The following is a 12,709-nucleotide window of genomic DNA, read 5'->3' as shown; positions in this document are numbered from 1 at the left end:
TCTCTCTGTCTCTCTCTCTCTCTCTCTCTCTCTCTCTCTCTCTCTCTGTCTCTGTCTCTGTCTCTGTCTCTGTCTCTGTCTCCCTCTCCTCTCTGTCTCTGGGCCTCTCTACCCCTTCTCCCTTCCCCCTTCCCCCTTCCCTCCCCCATCATATCTAATCTGTTGCCAAGTCCTATCAATCATCGCTCTGTGACTTCTCTCACATATACTCCCTTTCCTCTTCTGATATAGCCACTATGCTGGTCCTCATCTTCTCATGCCTGGACTAATTGCCTGCTAGTTTGTCAGCTTGCCACAAGTATCATCCACTACAGCCTATTTTCTACTCATCCATCCAATTGATTTTCCAAAAGGATAGGTCTGACCATGTCACACCCTGCACCCCCTTCAATAAACTCCAGTTTGATTACTTATCATCTATAGGATCAAATATAAAAATCCTCTGTTTGGTTTTTAAAACGCTTCCTACCTTTCCAGTTTTTTATGCCTTAGTTGCCTCCACATACTGTAAAATCTAGTGATCCAGTCCTCCTTGCTCTGACTGGAACAAGACACTCTGTCTCCCAACTCTGGGTGTTTCCATCGAGAGTCCCTCATTCATGGAATGTTCTTCCTCACATTCATAAAAGTTCTTTCAGGTTAATAGGACTCCTTTTCCTCACAGGTAGCATTATTCCATGGAATCATCACTTATTTTACAATGCAGAGCTATTTTTAGTTACATTCTTCTAGTTCTAACATTTAGAAAATGCACTCTATTAATTGTCGGTGTCTCAGTCTAACCCCTTTTTTTGTTTGTCCGTTTTTTCCCCCAGTACCTTGTCTTGCTGGACACAGGATCCAAAGTTTAGGAAAGGTAGCTTTGTGTGATATGGAGAAACTTGGTCTGATCCATCCTTCACAAAAGCCTTGATTAGAATTAAGTCACTTAGAGATGAATTTTTCTGTTCTATTTTTATTGTTTTGTTATATTATTTTTATTTCTCAATATTTTCATATAGTACATGTTTGAAGTTTTAGAGTTCCCTTTGCATCTACAAATCACTCAAGAGGCTGATGAGCAAAAGAAATGTGAAAATAAAATCTCCTAATCTGCTCTCTCTTGACAAGAGTACAGCTGTGACATCAGCACTTGGAATGAAGCAGCTGCCTAATAGGGAAAAGCAGCAGGACCTTTCCTGTTTTTGTGTTGGGCATGTCCCAGAGGCATCATTTTTCAATTTCAAAGGCCTAGGTCTTAGCTTCTTAGTTTCAAAATTCAAATCAAATTTTTGTTTGTTTTAAAATCAGAAATGGTTAAAGAACAATCCTAGCATCCCATGAATATGAAACAGGTTTTTTTTCAACAACAAAACAACACTATATTATATTGAATATTTTGTATTTAGTACATTAAAAAAATGAACAAGCATGTAAATACAGACTGCTGGTATCTATAGAGCAATGGCTACAGAGAAACATAAGAAAACAAAAGATTTTGTAAATCTAGAAGAAATAAACTTAGGCCTATATATAGCTTTTACAGTATTCATCCCAAACTTCTAAAGATATCATCTATATATAAACTTATAATTAGGGGGTTCTTAGTTTCTATCTCCCCAAATCTCAGGAAGCAAATAACTTCTCCCACTTGACAGCAGAGAGAAAGATAAATATCAGGGAAAGCTGAGTATAATTTCTACCCAGTAGAGAGCAGTCAAAGTACATGGCATGAACAGAAATGTACCCTCCTGAAACTCTTTTCTCAACATGGTTAGACACTCATATTAAGTCAAAATATTTATAGCATCAATGCCTATGAAAATTTATCTAGAAGCATAGATTATTGGAGGGGAAAATTAAATAAATGCACAGTTTTTTCATTTTTATTTATGGAGTAAAGCAAGCATTTTCATAACATAGTACAATAAAAAGATGATTGTACACGAAACTACAAATCTACTATGCACAACTTGCTATTCCTTTCACTATACAACAAAAGTATCATGTAAATTTCTTTTTTTTCCTCCCTCCTACCCCCAGAGATGATTACCATTAGACACAGGTAGGTGTATACACACATACATATATGTATAAATACACACATATATGTATGTACCTAATTATTCTGTACATAATTCTATTTATCAGTTCTTTCTTTGGATGCAGGTAGCATCTTTTTTCATATGTCCTTTATAATTAATTGGGGTATTTATAATAGACATGATTTTTCAAAAACACATCTTATTTTGTTAATTTCTTTATTACTTATTTCAATGACAATTGAAATATTTGGAGTTTAGTTAAGGGCTGTATCATTAGATTGAGAGCTGCAAGTGACCTTGAAGTCATAGGATCATGATTTAGGTTTGGAAGGAACTTAGGAGTCATTTAGTACACATGCACACACATAGACAGGCATATATATGTGTATACTATATATATACATATACATACACATATATGTAACCTATGTACTAGGCATGTTTTACAAGTATTATCTCATTTGATCCTCATCACCTTGATCCTTCAGGGTAGGTGCTATTATTATCCCTGTTTTGTAGTTGAGGAACCCGAGGTAGACAGAGGTCAAATGACTTGCCCAGCATAACAGGTCTGATATGGAATTGAACTCAGGCCCAGAGCTCTATCCATTGAGCCATCAGTTACCATGGTAATTTGTATAAAGTTTCTGAGTTACAATTTCCTCTAAAATAGGAATAATGATATTTTCAGTATCTAATTCAAAAGGGTTGTTGTGAGGTTCAGATTAGATAATCAATCCACAGATATTTATTAAACATCTACTATATGATAGGTACTAGAGAGAGAGAAAAAAACAAAAATTAAACAGTCCCTGCCCTCAAATCTCAAATTTATATCCTGTTGGTTTTACTGGGGTGAGATGGTATATCATGTATGTATATATACATATATATATATAAAAACACATGTGTGTGCTATGTTAATTAATATCAATATTAATAATTAGATAGAACTTCCTTGTGAAAATTTGCTTTAAGAGACTTCTTTATTGAAACCAGTTTTTAAGTGATCTCCATTCATGGAAGACAATGAGCACAGTTTTACTGTGTTACTAATAAACATATTGTATCTTTTCCCTTCTTTGTAGCTTGGAACTTCAACTGTATTTAAATTATATTCTCTTTAAACAGCTATTATACTTTGAATGAACAGAGCTGTGGAAGGTGTGATGATCCAGGAAAACCTTAGATAAAGCACCTTTATGAGTCTGAGAGATGAAATATTTGGGAAAATACTATTTTTAAATCATGGAATTACAGAAACATAGAAATATTGCAGCTTGAGATGCTGTAGAGATCATCTTGTCTCTCCTGAACTAGATCTCAAAATAGACATCTTAAACTCAACATGGCAAAACTGAACAAATTATTTTTCCTCTCCATCTTCCCCTTTTCCTAACTTGCTCTTTACTGTTAAGGGGACCACCATCCTCTCAGTCATCCTGGCTTACAACCCAGGGAACATCTTTGACTCTTTACTATCTCCTCCCCTCTCCACTCCCACCCCTGCCATTCAATTAGTTGCCATGTCCTCATAATACTCTCATAATGTCACTTGCTTATGCCCTCCCCCTTCCTTTGTTACTACTACCACCCTGGTGAACATCCTCATCATCTCATGCCTTTACTATAGAATAGACATCTTGTTGGTCTCTCTGTCTCAAATCTCTCCCCAGTCAAGTCTGTTCTAAACTCAGTTATCAAAATAATCTTCTGAAACAATCAGTATAATCAAGTAAACACCACCCCTCCACCTACTCAGTAAATTTCAATGGCTTCTTATTCCTTCTAGGATCAACTATAAAAACCTCTGTTTGGCTTTTAAAGCCCTTTATAACCTGGACTCTTCTGATCTTTCATATATATATATATGTATATATGTATATATATATGTATATATATATATATAAAGAGAGAGAGATATGAAATCTTAACTTCTACAAGAAGTATCCTTACTTAATACTAGTACCTTCCTTCTGAGTTTATCTGGTTTATTCTGTATGTATCTTCTTTGTAGGGCAGCTAGATGATACAGTGGATAAAGGACCAGAAAGTATAATCAGGAAGACTCATCTTCCTGAATTCATATGTGGCCTCAGACACTCACTAGCTGTGTGACCTTGGGCAAGTCACTTAACTCTGCCTCCATTTTCTCACCAGTAAAATGAACTGGAGAAGGAAATGGCAAACAACTTTAGTACCTTTGCCAAGAAAATCTCAAATGGGGCCATGAAGAATAAGACCCAAATGAAATAACTGAACAAAATCTTGTTTGCACATAGGATTTTGCTTGTTGTCTTCCCCCATTAGACTACAAGCTTCTTGAGGACAGAGATTATTTTGCCTTTTTTTTTTTTCTATTCCTAGTACTTAGCACACAGTTGGTATTTAATAAATGCTTGTTGGCTTGACTTAAATTTTCCTAATCATGGTTGTTTGATTTTCAGTCCAGATATGTTTCTACTAAGTTGAGCAATAAAAGGATTTCTTCCCTGACCTCTCAATCTGCCTTGATAGGGAGGATCTTTATATCAACAAAATTAAAGATCCTTGAGATATTATTGACTGAACCACTGAGTGTAAGACATATATCCAAGCACCAAAGGGGCATCTCATTAGATTTAGGACTGCAAGTGACCTTGAAGGTCACAGGATCATGGATTTAGGATTAGAAGGGAACCTAGGGGCCATTATATATATACATACACACACACACATATATATATACATATATGTGTGTGTATACACATATACATATACATTCATATTCATGTATATGTGTGTGTTTTATAGTTGAGAAAACTGAGGCAAACAGAGGTCAAGTGGCTTGCCTTTATTTTTTTCCACATCTTTTTAAAAAAATTTTTGCATTTTGGAGGGGGAAGGAAGGCAATTGGGGTTAAGTGACTTGCCCAAGGTCACACGGCTAGTTTTGTGTTAAGTGTCAGAGGCCAGATTTGAACTCAGGTCCTCTTGACTCCAGGGCCAGTGCTCTATTCATTGTGCCACCTAGCCGCCCCTATTTTTTCACTACTTAATTTTAATTTATTTGTTTACTTTTAGATTACAACATTCAGTTCCACAATCCCTTGAGATCTGCCTTTATTTTTTAGATTAGGAAAATGGGTCTGAGGTCCTCTATTCCCATCTTTCATTTCAAAGAAGAGGGAATTGAGTAACATGTTTAAAGTGACAAAGCTAGTTAAGTGATATAGATCAGAGCTTTAAATCTAGGTCTTCTGATTCTAAGTCTGGCACCCTTCTCACTATGCTATCGCTTCACTTTAGGCTACCTGGACCACATATTTCAGCCCAAAGATGCAAGTCAAGAAGTCTCACTTGGCCTATTCTGGGACCAGAGGCTCTGGGTGAGAACAGAGGCAAGTGTTGCCCCCATGTAAAGGCTCAACATAAGGTTTGCTTAGATATGTTAGGATGGAAGTAAGTTTGGAAGAGCAGGCAGCATTGAGAAATTTAGGATTCTTCTTTATACTATCCAGACCACACTGGTCTATCTTAGATTTTCATTCTGACCCCTGTTGGCCTGTTCTGACCAAAATGCCCATAATCATATCCTGGGAGGCTTCATGTAGGCACTGACTAGGAATGTGATGAGTTCTGCATACCAGAGTGAGCTGCAGCACTCTCTAGTACTCTGGAATGGTGTATATATACATTCCTGGCACTCTGACTTTGGGCCTCAGGTGAATTTTAACAGGCGCACAGCTGGGGCAGAGGGGAAGCATGTTTGGGAACTGGGGCCAATACACCTGGGACAGAAAGCAGGTGAGCCACGAATGTACAACTGCCGTGCCACAGGGCTGTGAGTTGTCTCTGCCGCTCGTTCTGACGTGGTGATTTCCTGGTATTTCCAGGAGACCTGCATGAAAGGTATTTTGCCAATAAGATCAGTTGTGGTATAGAAAGGACTAGGGTGGTTATTGGATATAAGAATTACAGCTAGGAGGAAATTTAGAGGCCCTTTAATCCTCCTTGTTCCCCTCCCATTTTATGGATGAGGAACTGAGGCAGAGGGAGATGGAATAATTGGATGAAGGTCATACAAATATTAAATGATAGAGCTGTGATATGAACCCATTGCATTCTGACTCTAAAGCCAGATCCTTCTTCTACCCCGCTTCTAATTAGAGCAGGGCTGAAAACTAATGGGGCAGCTAAGGTGGTGCAGTAGATAGGGTGCTGGGCTTAGGAGGAAGACTCATCATCATGAGTACAAATCTAGCCTCAAACACTTACTAGCTACGTGACCCTGGGTAAGTCACTCAACCCTGTTTGCCTCAGTTTCCTCATCTGTAAAATGAGCTGGAGAAGGAAATGATAAGCCACTCCAATATCTTTGCTAAGAAATCCCCAAATGAGGTCGCTAAGAGTCAGACATGACTGAAATAACTAAAATGATGAGAAGCTAGTGAATACTCTAAAGACTGTGAATAGATCCAGGGTTAGTAGTTGGGGGCTACTCCCAAAGTAAAAAAATGTTCTGCTAGTATGAACAATTGTAGCAGTTACCTCGATTCTCAGAAAGACTGTTAGTATTATAACAACAGAGTGAGCAAGACTTTCTAGAATTCACGAGGTCCTGTAATAGGGTAGCACCAATGAGAATGGAGAACAAGAGGCAAGTTTAAGAAAAGTAATGAAGGGAAAAATGTCAGGACTTGCTGACTTCAATTTTATTTTTTTGCCTGAAAAATTGGGAAACAAACAAACAAACTTGGGCTACTCTTTACATAAATGGAGCAGATGGGAAGATGAATCAATTTATAGAACAAAAGGATGAATTCAGTTTGGGATGTTTGAGTTTAAGGTGACTATGGGATACCCCAATGAAGATGTAATATAAAAATTTAAAAGCTAAGGACTGGATAGTTCAGGATGAGAGAAGGGGGCTTACATATACAGTACTTTTGAGTACTGTGTCTGGCATGCATAGTTCAGGATTCTTGCCTACCATGTGGGAGACCTGGGTTTATTTCCTGGCCCCTGCCCACTTTTTTTTCAAAAAGCAATTGGGGTAAGTAACTTGCTCAAGGTTACATGACCAGTTATTTCTGGGTGTGGTGCTAAGTGTCTGAGCCCAGATTAAATCCCAGGTCATCCCGACTCTGGGGCCGGTGCTCTTACTGTGCTACCTGGCCGCCCCTTTGCCCACTTTTCTGTTTATTTTGGTGGGGGCTGTAGCTAGGTGGCACAGTAGACAGAGTGCTAGGCATGGAATCAGGAAAACCTGAGTTCAAATCTGGTCTCAGATACTACCTGTGTGACCCTGGGAGAGTCACTTAACCCTGTTGGCCTCAGTTTCCTCATCTGTAAAATGAGCTGGAGAAGGAAATGGTAAATCACTCTCATATCTTTTCCAAGAAAACCCCAAATGGGATCATGAAGGGTAGGACGTGACTGAAATGACTGAACAATAAACAGCAACTTTAGAGTTGACACAATTTACCTGATGTCTCTTTTTCCTTCTTAATTTTCAATCCTCCTCCACCAACCAAGACTATCAATGGAGATCATAGGATCCCATATCTAGAGCTAGAAAGAATCTTGGGGTTGTGTAGTCTAACTTCCTTGTTTTCTAGATGAAGAAACAGTATCCTAGAGAGGGAAAGCCACTTGCCTAAGGTCAGACAGATATTCAATGGATAAACTGGGATCTTTACCCAGGTCTTCTAACGCTGTATCTACTCCTCTTTCTATTGTTGGTATGGTGGTCATTTAGGACTCTGGCCACAGCTGGTGATGTTTTGAAAAACAATCAAATGCAATAATATTTGAAAAAGTGCTTAACAATGTCTGGCACATAGTAGGTGGTATATAAATGCTTATTCCCTATTCTGAAATGACAAATATGTTCATTGGTAATGAATTGTTCTTAGATCGCTTCTATCTACATAGTGCTAAAATATCTCTTAAAGTAGGTCATCGTGGGAGACAGGGCAACATATTCAAACCAGTTTATCCACATCGTAGGAACTAAAGAAGTTGATTGACTAGACCAGGGTTGGCCTTCTATATCCTCAAGTGTGGCCCTTTGACCGAATCTAAAGTAGCATTTCTTATATTCTAGAAACTTTTATATTTATAAGGATCATACATTTAGAGATAGATCTCAGAATTCCTTATATCTAACCTTCTTTATTTTATAGGAGGAAAGAGAGGATGGGGGAGGTAAAGGGACTTTCCTTGAATCACACGTGTACAAAGGTGAAATTTGAACACAAGTATTCTGCCTTCAGAGTCAGGGCCCTTTCTCCTGGGTCACATTGTCTCTTTTTGAAATAGCATTCAAACCCAGTGGCACAATGGCAGGATTTAATTTCAAATTAGATCTAGGTTAGAAATCTTTGTTGTTCTGCCATTTAGTCATGTCTGATTCTAACTATGTCCATTGGGGTTTTCTTGGCAGAGATACTGGTTTTCCATTTCCTTCTGCATCTCCTTTACAGATGAGGAACTGAGGCAAACATGGTCATGGTCACACAACTAGTAAGAGTCTGAGGCTGGATTTGGACTTAGATCTTCCTGACTCCAAGCCCAGTGCTCAGTCTGGACTTGTTGAATACCCTTGGGCAAGTCACTCTAGTCTGATTCAGTTTCCTCTTTTGTAAAATGAGGGAGTTGCACTTAATGTTCTCTAAGGTCCTTCTAGGTTATAAATCTTTGATCCTATGGGGTGGGGTGGAGTTTCTAGGGTACAGAAGCCTTTGCTTTCTTGGCTGGTAGAAGTATGTCTTGGAATCTCCTTGGAACACAATCTTTTATGTCACTGCATTTGGAACAAAGTGAATTCCTATCCTGAAGTGGTTTAGTTTTTGGAAGAACCTAAAGTACTTTGCTAGATAGCAAGGTTTGCTCAGAAGGACCTGTTTACTGACTACTAGTGTGTGTGTATGTGTGTGTGTGTGTATGTGTGTGTGTGCATGTACAAGGGCTCATGAGATAGACAGAGAGAGGACATAGAAAGACTGAGAGGCAGAGAGAGAGTCAGAGACACCCAGAAAGGGACAGAGTGAAACAGAGAAAGAAAGAGAGCAATTGAGAAAAAAACAGAGGAAATGGAGGCAGAGAGATGTAGATAACTGTAAGACAGAGAAAGACAGACCATATGTGTGTGTGTGTGTGTGTGTATGAAAGAGAGAGAGAGAGAGAGAGAGAGAGAGAGAGAGAATTTAAAAAGACAAAGAGAAATCATGTTCATTTCTTGGACTACACATCCCAAACATTGTTCTTACCTATTATATAATCTCTAGTACCTTACACATATAAAACCCACTGCCTGAATAGTAATGTATTCCATGACACAGTACCCTAAGACAAGAGAGGGTGACCATGCAGCCAAAGAAGGGTCCTGCATCCATTTGGATAGAGTTCATTGTTCAGCTTGGCTTGACCAAGGAGATGGAGCTTGAATTGGGCCAAAAAAAGAGCACAGAGTCTTGAATACTCTAATCAATACAATAATCAGAGACAATTCCAAAGGACTCATGATGAAAAAATGCTATCCACCTCCAGAGAGATAACTGATGAACTTTGAGTGCAAAATGAAGTATGATTTTCTTACTTTATTTTTTTTTTTTGCAATATGACTAATATGGAATTAAGTCTTGCATGATTTCACAGGTGTACTTAGTATCATTTTGCTTGCCTTCTAAGTGGGTGAGGAAGGTTTGGAGAGGGAGGGAAAGAATTTTGAACCCAATTTAAAAGAAAAGAATGTTGAAAATAAATAACAAATTAGAAAAAAAAAAAGAACTGTTCTTGTCTGTAAGCTGGGAGGCTTTGGAAAATTAGGATTTGAGTTGGGGAGGGTTCTATTTTTATGGGCAGTGGGTCTAAGCCAGAGGTTCTTAAATGTTGTTGGTCCATGGGACACTTAGTGTCTCTGTGATTATTTTTCCTCACAGTGCCAAAGGCCAAAAGAAATACCAACATTTATTAAGGAGTTAGGTTCAAACAACTTAATAAGTATTTATGTCCTAACAACTTAGTAGCTGTTTGAAAAACTAATACATATAAATTGAAAGAAAATGGTGTTTTTATTTCATTTAAAAATAACCACATTCACTAATGGGATGTTTGTGTCTGTTGGGCACAAATTTCCTTTTCCTGATTTTCATTTGGTACTTGCTTTTTTATCACAGGCACTCCAAACTCATCTTTGCAAAGATATTCATAGCCAATGAGGAAATTTGAGAAGTAAATAACATCACCAAAATGATAAGTAAACAAAAAAAATGTATCTTAAATTTTCATGAATGTCACAGAAGAGAATGTAGCATGATTTAATGTTGAAACTATGAACTCCCTTGAGCTGGAGATTTGTGGGGTGTCTGACAAGTATTGGGATTGCTGTTTTCCCTTGAAAATTAAAAATACCAGATGTGCACACCCCCCCCCCAGTTTACTGTGGTAGCCCAGGGCAATGCTGTGAACACTTTGGTTAACTGTGTTTCTAAGGTGAAGAATTCTAAGAGAAAGACTAAATGGAATGTGGTAGTGGGAACAGGACTATAGGAAAAAAAAGTACCTGTCCTGGTTCCTTTATTTTCTCCCCCATAGTAGAAATTTGGTGAAACAGATTCCTGGAGTCAGGAAAAACTGAGTTCAAATTAGAAGTCATATACTTATTAGCTGATCTTGGATAAGTCAGTTAACTCTGCCTCTGTTTTCTCATCTGTAAAATAATCTGGAGAAGGAAATGGGAAACCACTCCAATATCTTTGCCAAGAAAACCCCAAATGGGGTCATGAAGGGTCAGATATGACTGAAAAATGATGAAACTACAAAAAACAGCCTTTCTCTAATGCGGAACTTCCTGTACACATATTAAAACCATGTAACATTTATTTAAAGATGAAACAATAGTTAACTTTGTTCAATAATGCTCAGATTATTAACATCAAAACAGGCACAAAACACATAAAACATCTTGCCAAACATATCCATCAGGTAGGTAGCTAGGACTGAGCTAACGTGAAGGATAGATAGTACCTGGCTGAAGGAAGACAGAAGGTAATTAAGAAAGACTGAGGGGGGCGGTTAGGTGGCACAGTGAATAAAGCACTGGCCCCAGAGTCAGGAGAACCCGAGTTCGGTTCCAGCCTTAGATACTTAACACCCACACAAAAAAAACTAGCTGTGTAACCTTGGGCAAGTTACTTAACCCCAATTGCCTCCAAAAGGCAAAAAAAGAAAAGACTGAGGACTAATTTTCTATAGTTTGTATGTAGGGTCAAGATAAATGTGTTTGAAACTTTGCCAGTAGTAAAATTTATCCTTTTTATCTAATCATAGATCATGTGTGTGTATAATATGTACATGCATATATTATATGTATTGTGAATATATGCATATATGTGTGCATATATGCATATGTGTGTACATGTATGCATATGTATACATACCCACATATATATATAATCTTTTATCATATATGTCCCCTTCTATCTTAGCACAACCTTGGTTCATTGCCTGGACTATTGCATTAGCTTTTAAATTAGTCTCAGTTTTAAATGTCTCCTCTCTCCAATTTATCCTGCTCAACAGACTCCTGAGGTTACCTGTTATCTCAAAGATCAAATTTAAACTCCTGTTTGGCATTAATGCTCTTTATAATCTTCTTACACTTTACATTCCTACACATAACTGTACAAGACAACAATAGTGGCCAATTTGTGTTTCCTAAAGTAGGACCCTTTATCTCCTGTATCCATTCCTTTTCATTGGTTGACACCCTCGCTCCTCCAATCTGAAATAGTTGTGTTCTCTTACCTCTGAGTATTAGCTTCCTTCAAGATTGACTTCAAATTCCACCTTCTACAGATGGTCATTGTTTGTCTTCCATTTATTTTGTATGTATCTTGCATATACCTGCTTCTTTACGTGCTGTTTGTCCCATTAGGATATGAGTTCCTCGAGGTTAGGGCCTATTTTTGCCATTTTTTTTAGTCCAAGTGCTTTAGCATAGTGCTTGGGATGTACTAAATATTTAATTAATACTTGACAAATGACTTAAAATTGATCCCATTACCACCAAAATAATATCTATATCTGTATCACTCTTATCTATCTATCTATCTATCTATCTATCATCTATCTATCTATCTACCATCTATCTATCTATGTCCCAATAGTCTTAGTGCACTTTAAGCTTTAATAGTTTAAAACTATACTAATACTAATAGAGCACTGACCCTGGAGACAGAAGGACCTGAGTTCCAATTTAACTTCAGACACTTGATACTTACTATCTGTGTGACCTTGGGCAAGTCACTTAACCCCAATTACCCTGCCTTCCCCCTCCGATAAGATCAAAAACAAAATAAAACAAACAAGCAAACAAACAAAAAACTACACTAATACTTTTAGAGCATCCTGTTATGTTTTAGCCCCACTTTTATCTTAGCTGAATAGTCTTCCTGTAGCACTCTCTGCCATTCTCTCTCTCTCTCTCTCTGTCTCTCTCTCTGTCTCTCTGTCTCTCTCTCTGTCTGTCTCTGTCTCTCTGTCTCTCTGTGTCTCTGTCTCTCTGTGTCTCTCTCTCTCTCTGTCTGTCTCTGTCTCTCTGTGTCTCTGTCTCTGTCACTGTCTCTCTCACTCTGTCTGTCTCTTTGTCTCTGTCTCTCTGTCTCTGTCTCTCTCTGTCTCTCTCTCTGTGTCTCTCT

At 38.0% G+C, this 12,709-nt stretch overlaps 1 protein-coding gene across 8 annotated transcripts in view; it reads left to right on the top strand.

The window, feature by feature from the left end:
- The window catches only part of LOC138145372 (protein FAM9A-like), a 650,020-nt gene that overhangs the window by 601,505 nt on the left and 35,806 nt on the right, over positions 1–12,709 (top strand). For 2 of the 8 annotated variants that reach the window (XR_011164212.1, XR_011164210.1), the window contains one exon: positions 10,187–10,437. The exons of 5 other annotated variants lie outside the window; for them this stretch is intronic. The gene's annotated coding sequence lies outside the window, so the exon portion shown is untranslated. Of the gene's footprint in view, positions 1–5,312; positions 5,408–10,186; positions 10,438–12,709 lie in introns of those variants that run through there. One more of the 8 variants, XR_011164209.1, reaches the window with a different exon arrangement.

The sequence above is a fragment of the Petaurus breviceps genome, unplaced genomic scaffold (assembly GCF_028583685.1).
Source record: "Petaurus breviceps papuanus isolate PSGF00001 unplaced genomic scaffold, PetGlider_PUasm1.0 90734, whole genome shotgun sequence".
Taxonomy (NCBI): domain Eukaryota; kingdom Metazoa; phylum Chordata; class Mammalia; order Diprotodontia; family Petauridae; genus Petaurus; species Petaurus breviceps.
Note: the sequence above shows the minus strand (reverse complement) of the source record. Positions and strands in the feature narration are given on the sequence as shown.